The sequence below is a fragment of the Protomyctophum bolini genome (assembly GCF_963924005.1).
Source record: "Protomyctophum bolini genome assembly, chromosome: 5".
NCBI lineage: Eukaryota > Metazoa > Chordata > Actinopteri > Myctophiformes > Myctophidae > Protomyctophum > Protomyctophum bolini.
This window is the reverse complement of record NC_137866.1, coordinates 31628973-31639103: the sequence shown is the minus strand read 5'-3', so window position 1 is coordinate 31639103 and position 10131 is coordinate 31628973.

Genomic DNA, 10131 nt, shown 5'->3' with positions numbered 1-10131 from the left:
AACACAATGGCGAGCAAAGTCCCAGAACGAGAACCTGTTTTCTGTCCTACCTGGACGGTAGGACCTGATTCACTCAAACACACACTCTCCCCCCCCCCCCCCCCCCCCCTTTTCTTCAATAATAATATCATATTAAGCATCATTTTCAGTCTCTTGGGTTCTTTATGATTTCAATGCAAATTCCTTCCACCATACGCCTACTTCTGACATCAGTACTGGTCCAACCATATTCTTATATCAATAAGTATATGCTACAGTGTACAAAAGAGAAGCAAACGGACCCCTATATGAGTCCATTTGGTTTCATTTGTACACTCTCATGTTAAAACGAACACTGAGGATTTTACTGTGTACTGCACAGGATGTGCTATCTGCACAGGAACAGCTGGAACCGGAGACTAAACCACAATTAGGTTATGATGAATTGCACCTTATCAATGTAAGGAACTTGGGTTGGACCAATAGATTTACAGCCTTGATCTGACCCTCGGTGAACCCACAGACTAGTGCTAATTTAACTTGGGCCAAAGGGTCCATTTGTGTACACATGAACTATGCCCCTGTCTTTATATAGAGGAAGAAGCATGTTAGCCTCGGCAGTTTTCCTTGCAAGTCTTTGAAGCACAACATTCCTGTTGTGTGTTCCCAGGCTGTGACACAGGTAAGTGATGCACCTTCTTGTTTCTTCAGAGAATTATGGAAGCTTTGAGTATTTGGCATATTCTACAAATCTCTGCACTGAACCTCATTAGAGACGTTTTGTGTGAAAAACTCACATTTCTCTAGAACCATACAATTGTTCAATGTGCAATGCATATAAAACATTCAACATGTTAAAGCTATGTCTTATTTTAGCTATATAATAGCATCATACGTTTTTCAGAAGAAAACTCATTGGTTTACAACAGTGCTTCTCAAAAATAGCAGATATACAAACTCACAGCGCCTCATTTGGTGCCACGCTGCAAGCTTGTACATCTGCTATTTTTGAACAGCTTCTCTGGGGTCCCTGCTACAAAACATTTTCAGATGTGGGGGTCCGTGACCATAATAAATATTCATCAATTTGACACAACAGTTTGAGACATAACTGATTTAGAAGGCATTCGTATAGGGTCTTAATAATGGTTAATTTAACTAACACATAATAACAGATTATCATGGTGACACTGCAAATTCTTTATCATTCCAGTTTTGGCTGGAAAGTGTCAAGTGTGGCGAGGTGATAAGAGGCTTAAAGAGCAGACAAATCCTTCACACATGGAGGACGCCAACAACACTGCTGGGCCTGGGAGTGGCACTGCACATTACAAACGCTGGAACGAGGACAACATTAACCTCAATGTAGCTGCCTCAGAGACTGGTCTGTTGGGGTAAGAGTGACTCATAAACTGCCTCAATGTAGCTGCCTCAGAGACTGGTCTGTTGGGGTAAGACGCATAAACATTAACCTCAATGTAGCTGCCTCAGAGACTGGTCTGTTGGGGTAAGACGCATAAACATTAACCTCAATGTAGCTGCCTCAGAGACTGGTCTGTTGGGGTAAGACGCATAAACATTAACCTCAATGTAGCTGCCTCAGAGACTGGTCTGTTGGGGTAAGACGCATAAACATTAACCTCAATGTAGCTGCCTCAGAGACTGGTCTGTTGGGGTAAGAGACGTATAAATCAGTGGTGGAAAAAGTACTCAATTGTTTTACTTTAGGTAAACGTATCAATACTGCCACTGGAGAACTACTCTGTTACAAGTAATAGTCCGGAATTCCTAAAAGCACTTGAGTAAAAGTACACAAGTGTTGGCATCACAATTATATTTAAAGTACTCATTAGTGTCCCATTTCAAGTTTTCTTGTAGATCGGCTATTTTCAAATGGCTGAAATATATATTATACACTACAGTATAATAATAAAAATCTACAAAGTAACTATAGTAACTAAAGTTTTCAAATAAATGTAGTGGAGTAATAGTACAATATTTGGCTCTGAGATGTAAGTAAAAGTCGAAGTAAAAGTATTGAAAATTGGAAAAAATCTAGTAAAATACAAATGCCTCAAAATTGTACTTAAGTACAGTATTTAAGTAAATGTATTACTTTCCACCACTGCACATAATGAAGGAAAAAAGTGGGTGTGGGTAAGACCTAAAATAAGCTTTACTAATAGTCATAATAATTTTGCAGACTGATCACAGGCTTTGTCAATCACTACAACGTGTGTGTGTGGGTGTGTGGGTGGTAACACTTTACACGTAAATATTTGACAGAATATATCTGATCTCAAGTAACTGCTCAACAATAACAAGTTACAGATACATATAGTCAAAAGGCTAGCCCGTGTGTGTGTGTGGATTGTAGAGCACTGTTCCCAAACAGTGGGTCGTGACCCGTGTGGCTCGACGACTCACAAGCAAATATCCCTTTATGTTTGATTTCCTACGTTTTGCTTTTAATTAATATTTCCAAACATAAAAAATCTGATCCGTCTGAACTGGGTGGTACTGTACTTGTACTGTACACATACGTACTGTACTGTACGCCTCCCTGGCCTATGTGTGTGTATGTGTGTGTGTGTGTGTGTGTGTGTGTGTGTGTGTGTGTGTGTGCGTGCAACACTGCTCAACAGTGCCATCAGCGAGGTGTTTCATGTGTCCGTGCTGGGACATGTATCCGTGCTGGGACGCGTACACATACATATACACATAGGGACACACATAGCTGCGTATAAGAGTGGCTAGTACCACTCAAAAACAGACCCGCCTGGCCTGGGCCATGGCTCAGTGGTACCTTGAGCCATGGCACCTTGGCTGGCAATCCAGTCTGGCAGTGTGCCGCGGGTTCGACTTCCGATCCCTACTGTCATTACTGCATGTCTTCCCCCCCCATCTCTCTCCCCATTTCCTGTCAGCCTGTCTGTCCCTTCATAAAATATACAAAATAAAGGCGAAAGCCACAAAAACAGACCCGCCTGAGTGGTGCTGTACTGTACTCGTACAGGCTACTTGTAGTACCGTACTGTACTACTCTGTAATGTACTGTACTACTCCGTATTGCATGCGCAACAGTGCCATCGAGTGGTGTGTGTGTGTGTGTGTGTGTGTGTGTGTGTGTCCGTGGTATTGGCGACGCGTACACTACACATAAATGGGGACCCAAATAGCTGCGCATAGGAGTGGCTAGTACCACTCAAAAATCCCCCAAAACTCAAAAGAATAAAATAATTAAAGAAATTGGAAAACAAACTTAAGAAGCTTAAGAAGTAGTGAAAATTGACGATCTACAAGCCAACAACCAAGCCATCAACTTTTTCTGTTGGGTCTCGAGGTAAAAACTTTGGGAACCAGTGCCGTAGACTAGAGAATAACAATTCACAGAGTGTGATGTCTGACCAGTGGTGGAAAAAGTTCTCATTGTCTAGTAAAAGTATCAATACTGCAATATAGAAATACTCCGTTAGAAGTACAAGTCCGGAATAAAAAAAGTATTGCCATCAAAATGTACTTAAAGTACCAAAAGTACTCATTGTGCAGAATGTCCCATTTCAAGTTTTCAAATGTATAACAATCTTTTGAAAATAGCAGATCTATTGTGCTTAAACTGAGTTAGTTACTTTCCACGACTGGACCTGCCCTGACTCAACTCTGCCTTGTCTCTTCTTTTTAAAGGATCTACAACAGACTGTGTACCGGCAACCTTGGAATAGTAGTGAAGGTGGCGGGTGCTCTGGCTGCCCTGGTGTCTGTTTACATCATAGGATACATCACAGGATACTACGTTCACAAGTGCTGACCAAGGGGCTCTGCCAAGAAGGACCGAGACCACATAAGGACATTTGGGATGACCCCAAAACAAAATCAAATGCACTTGGCTTGAGTGAGTAAAAACTCACATGACCGGTAATAATGTTATCAGAATTGTGGCTGTGTGACCTCGATTGTGACCTTTGACAACCCATAAATTAATTATCTCTTCTGGGCAGCCTACCAAATACCAATCATTCCCACTCAGTTTCATGAAAATTGTCCCATAAATGTTTTCGTTGGCAGGCAGCGATATAGCCTGGCTGCCATGCGTCAGACTCACAGTGGGCAGGGTCAAAAGGTTGTTTTGTCATCAAACTGACAGACCGAGAAAGGCCACCCCAAGTGTGAACCCGTCCCAACTGCTCAGAGCCACACTGTCCCACATCAACAACTACTGTGTGGTAGTCAAGGCACATTATTTCACATTGCAGTGCAACTACTGTACTGTGAATACGGTATGGTATTCTAAAACTGTCTATAAAATATGTAGGGTATACTGTATCTACATAGGGTTTGTTTGTCTGTTTGATTTGCTATTTCTATCCAAGAATATATAAGAATATATTCAGTTACGACTGAACAAGGCTACTGTATTGTATGCATCTCAGTAATGACTGCATTGGATTTAAAGGAGCATTCAGTGATTTGCTTGATTTGGAGAAAAAAAAACGGTCTGCCCCGGTAACAAGATGTGCACATGCACATATACAGTGGGGGGGGGGGGGACGCGACAGGGCAACAGCACACACACCAAAGCCTGCCCCGCTCGATCATGATTGGCGGAAGGCCCCTCTCTATCCTGATTGGATGAAGGCCGGGCGCCTAACCAAAAACGAAACCTAATGTTTTTCGACCCCCAGGGGTTAACTGGGGACAGGGAGGAACTCCTTATATAGTCAGCACACTCTATAGTAGGGAGGATTATCACAACAAAACAAAAGTGATATTTTAATTAAGTGAAATCACTGAATATACCTTTAAAGTCAAATTGGTCAATGCTTATGGAAATATATAGATTGAATTGCTGAAAGTATACATTATTTTGTTAACTGCATTCTGATGAGACTGCTTTCTCTCCTGTGAACATATCTGACACAGTGTTTGCCTTAATCTAAATTAATTTAGCCCTTGTTTTCAGCTAAATGTTTTTTACTTACGTGCCTATAGGCCTACTACTAGCAAAGATGAATTACCATGCTACATGTAATAAAGAACAATAAAGCTTTGGATATGAATCTATTGTACTATGTTTAGCTTTCATGCTCTTCATTCAATTAAGACAATGTTCATGATTGAAATTAATCATTTAACAAATCAGTCTCCGTTGCAGATGATCTTTATGGTAGAAATATCTTTCTCATCTACGGGACATGACCTATTCAGTTCATCATCTGATGTACAGAAGAGACTCAAGTTCACTTTGGACACCCATTCAGCAATCCTCTGGTCCGTGTAGTATTCCTCGTCCTCATCGAGGCAAAGCGAGGCCGTGCCGTGCCGGGCTAAGCCCTCTGCTGCCTTATCGGCTCCGGTTTGAGGTTGGTGGCGGTTTGGCTCCTTCAACAAGCCTGGAGCATGACTCTGCATCCTGGATGACCTCTTTGGTTACAGCTGCAAGAGTTCCACTGGCTATATTAGATTTATTAGCCTGCTGAAAGCCCTTCCCCTGCTGGGCAACCATCAAACGAAACTGCCCATTTTCGCTCATCACACTGGGAATTGGCAGTTGAGCCTTTTGCCATTTGAGAAGACTGACCGCACGGTGTGTGAAAGTACACGCGTGGCATCAGCCTTGCCAGTGACTAATGTTGATCCCCTGATGGGTGGTAAATAGACTGCGTGTGGGACGGCAGTGACACAATGGCAGTGAAAGGACGACTCACCTCGACCTGTTAAACCTAGGAACACTGATCTCCAAGAGTCGTCCTTTCACTGCCAGTCCACCCACAGCCGCTGGAACCCCTGTCCTATTAGCATCCTATGTCAGGTGATCCATTTTGACGCACATGGACACGCTCCACTGCCACCACTCCGGCGTTTTCTATTTATACCTGTCCTGCCTGTCTCTTCAAGACGCCTCCCATTCACACAGTGTCAACCCTGAGCAGTCACTCGATATGTAACAGTACCCGTACGCTGTCTAGTTAACCTGTGACGGCCTGCACGATACCGCACCGATATATCTCCACCACCGTGTGGACGAGCTTCGCCCAGGCCGGAGTCAATCCCATCGTCTGCTTCTTCCTCAACAAAGACCTGGAAAAAAGGGCTCCTGGCTAACCTACCAGCCTGCTGCAGGACTAAACCTCATCTGCCACGAGAGCCTTACTGTGTCATGTAAGCCCAGACGCTAGTCTGTGCACTGAAAATACTACGGGAGAATTTTAGTGGAGGGCAAGACATTTGGATGAAGGATTATTGTTGCCTTTGATTCAATGCAAGACTCATGAGTGCATGTTCAGTTCAGTTTTATTTTCGGAATGGAGGACATATACAGTTCATACATAGCACACATAGTTTCCAGCCATAGGCTTGTCGGGCCCTACCCCTGGATTTCATTTGTATATTTAGGTGCATGTGTAGCAGACTGACGGGACATCTATCTGCCTACACAGTGCATACATTCATGTTGTCCTTATACATTCATCTAACCATATTCATATATATAAACATACATGTAAATAAGAAAATAATACAATAATTCCTGTTGTGCAGCGTCAATATCTTTCATTGCCATTGTGTTATGGTTTACTTGTAATGATTGACTAGGCCAAGGTGGCAAAGAGCATCCCGAGGTACAATGTTGGCGGATTACTATATAAGAAAATACTGAAAAAGGAAAGTACTGAAGAAAATACTGAAAAAGGAAAAGTAATAATGCATTTAAGAGATGTTGCCATTCCCTAGCTCCTGATAGAGACTAAATCCATCAGATTTACACATACGGTCAAATAGTAAAATAATAGAATTGATTTCTCTTCATGCAGATACAATTCTAAAGTGATTTTGATCATTCAAATCAGATGTGATGTCAATACTGTAGCTGCATGTTTACATACAATCAGTGTCAGTCAGATATCTCAATTAACATCAATATTATTAAAATCTTGATATGAGACTATTATCTTCTGGCATTATGCCTGATATGCCTGATATTAAGTGTTTTCTTTTGATGATTTCAAAGTGTGCATAAGGGGTCCCTGCTTGGCCTGTCTCTCAGCTAAGAGGTCCCTGCTTGGTCTGTCTCTCAGCCACGGGGTCCCTGCTTGGCCTGTCCCTCAGCTAAAGCCCTAACCACACCAAAGGGTCGAGACGGTTTTAGCATTGTCCCAGCGGTGTGATGTCCTGTTGCACACTGACCCACGTCGTCCCAAGTGATTCAACTGCTTCAATTCAATGGCCCAAACCACACCAAAGGGTCACCATGCAACTCCTTGCAAACGTTTGGAGCGGACCCAAGGAGTTGCATGGCGACCCTTTGGTGTGGTTTGGGCTTAAGGGGTCCTTGCTTGGTCTGTCTCTCGGCTAAACGGTCCTTGGCCTGAAAAACCTTAAAGGCGTAAGGAATGTAAGGGAATGTCCAAAGCCACCAGATAAATGAAAAGACAACAGTATCATGCTGATGTTTTGCATTTTGTGATGTAGTGAGTCTTTCAATAAATGTCTGGTATTAACCACGCACGCACACACACACACACACACACACACACACACACACACACACACACACACACACACACACACGCTGAAACATGTTGACAGCAACAATATGCAATAGAATACAAGTCACAGACTCATACACAATGTTCTTACCAAATTATGGTACATATTCTTGACCTGTGCCCGTCGGCCACCGTCCTACTTGGGAACTATGCAAGACCCCACCCTAGTATACAATACCAGTTATATCCATTTTAACTTTCTGTCTGTCTGTCTGTCTGTGAGAATCATAGATTCATTTGTTTGGCTGAGCAAAGTACATATTGAGGAGAAAATCACACCCGTGTGAAGTGAGGGGCGCTCTTATCACCGTACATCATCATGACGTCAAGAATAGCGATTTGCTCGTCTACATATGACGTCAATTCTCCATTCATTGTCAATGGCATTTAATGTTTGTTAGGACAAAATAGCCAATTTGCTCGTCTACATACGACAAAAATTCTCCATTCATGGTCAATGGAATGTAATGTTTGTGTTAGGACAAAAATCTACACTATAGCGTCCCTCAGAAAAGTAAAGACGGAAAAGTGAGGACGCAGATTGTGATTGGCCAGAATGAGATGATGTATGATGATGTATGTGTATGATGATAAGAGCACTCACTCACTTCACACGAATGTGATGTCTTTTTCTCCAGACCTTCACTGCCAGTTTGGTTGATTGCAGTTTTTGAGGGGACGCTAAAGCTCAGCTTTGTGTGTTTGTGTGTACCAAATAACGATGATTTGATTGGCTGAGCAGGGAATGTGATGTATGATGATAAGAGCGTCCCTCACTCCACACGAATGTGATTTGTTTTGTTGTTGTTCATAAAATACATAATCATAATGATGTCGTCTTCATGTGTCGCTTGGTCACCAGGTGAACCAACTGGTGAACCCATAAATTAATGATCTCTTCTGGGCAGCCTACCAATCATTCCCACTCAGTTTCATGAAAATCCTTGCCAGGCAGGGTCAAAAGGTTGTTTTGTCATCAAACCGACAGACCGAGAAAAGCCACTCCAAGTGTGAATGCGGGACATTATGTATAGAATATGTTCAGTCACGAGTCTCACGACTGTACAAGGCTATTGTATGCATCCGTGTCTCAGTAATGACTGTACTGGATTTTAAGTCATCTTCTCAAGTTGGTCAATGCTTATGGAAATATATAGATTGAATTGTTGAAAGTAGCATTCTGATAATACTGCTTTTTCTCCTGTGAATAAATATGACCCAGTGTCGTTTGCTTTAATCTAAATTAACTTAGTCCCCCTACCGTTAAATTTGACTTAACTGCTATTGCTACTAGCAAAGTTGAATTACCATGCTACTTGAAATAAAGCAGAATAAAGCTTTGGATGATTCAATTACATTACTGTTTGCTCTTCATTCAATTAAGACAATGTTCAGAATTGAAATGAATAATTTGACATATCAGTCTTCGTTGTAGATTATCTTTATGGTAGAAATATCTTGCTCATCTACGGAACGTGACCTATTCAGTTCATCGTCTGATGTAGAGAAAAGACTCAAGTTCACTTTGGACACCCATTCAGCAATCCTCTGGTCCGTGTAGTATTCCTCATCCTCATCGAGGCAAAGCGAGGCCGTGCCGACCTTTGGCAAGCCCTCGTCTTCAGAGGACTGCGATTCCGTTTCGAGAGCAGAATCACCAGAGAAGAAATCGGTTTGCCGATTTGGGTTGCAGGGACTGGCAAGCATGACGCCACTGTCATTGGCACTGGGGTTACAAGTGTCAGTCCCCTGCTGTCTTATCAGCTCCAGTGGTGGCGGTTGCGCTCCTTTAACAAGCCTGGAGCATGACTCTGCATCCTGGATGACCTCTTTGGTTACAGCTGCAAGAGTTCCACTGGCTATATTAGATTTATTAGACTGCTGAAAGCCCTTCCCCTGCTGGGCAACCATCAAATGAAGCACTCCATTTTCTCTCATCACACTGGGAATTGGCAGTTGAGCCTTCTTGCCATTTGAGAAGGCTGACCGCACAGTGTGTGAAAGTACACAGGTGGGATCAGCCTTGCCAGTGACTATCGTTGATCCCCTGATGGGTGGTAAATAGACGGCGCGTGGGACGGCAGTGACACAGACTCGTCTCGGTTTAGCGTGAAATAAAAAATGCCTTGTTGAATGAGTCAGGTGTCGTGAATGGGTGGTCAACCTCGCAGCTGGCTGAAAGTTGCCAGGCATCCAACAAGTCTCTGCGTGAGCTACACTCGACCTGTTAAACCTAGGAACACTGATCTCCAAGCATTGAGTTGTCCTTTCACTGCCAGTCCACCGACAGCCGCTGGAACCCCTGTCCCTGTTTGAATTGAACCTGGCCTGCTTCTTCTCAAGCTCTCTACGGCTACTTTTCATGGCGCCATAAGGTTGTCGTCTGTGCCAAGTACTTCTGATCCATTTTGACGCACATGGACACGCTCCACTGCCACCACTCTGGCGTTTTCTATTTATACCTGCCTGTCTCTTCAAGACGCCTCCCATTCACACAATGTCAACTCTGAGCAGTCACTCGATATGTAACAGTACCCGTACGCTTTCTAGTTAACCTGTGAACACCCAAACTCCTTCACCATTGATTCAGAGAGCCATAATGTCCTGT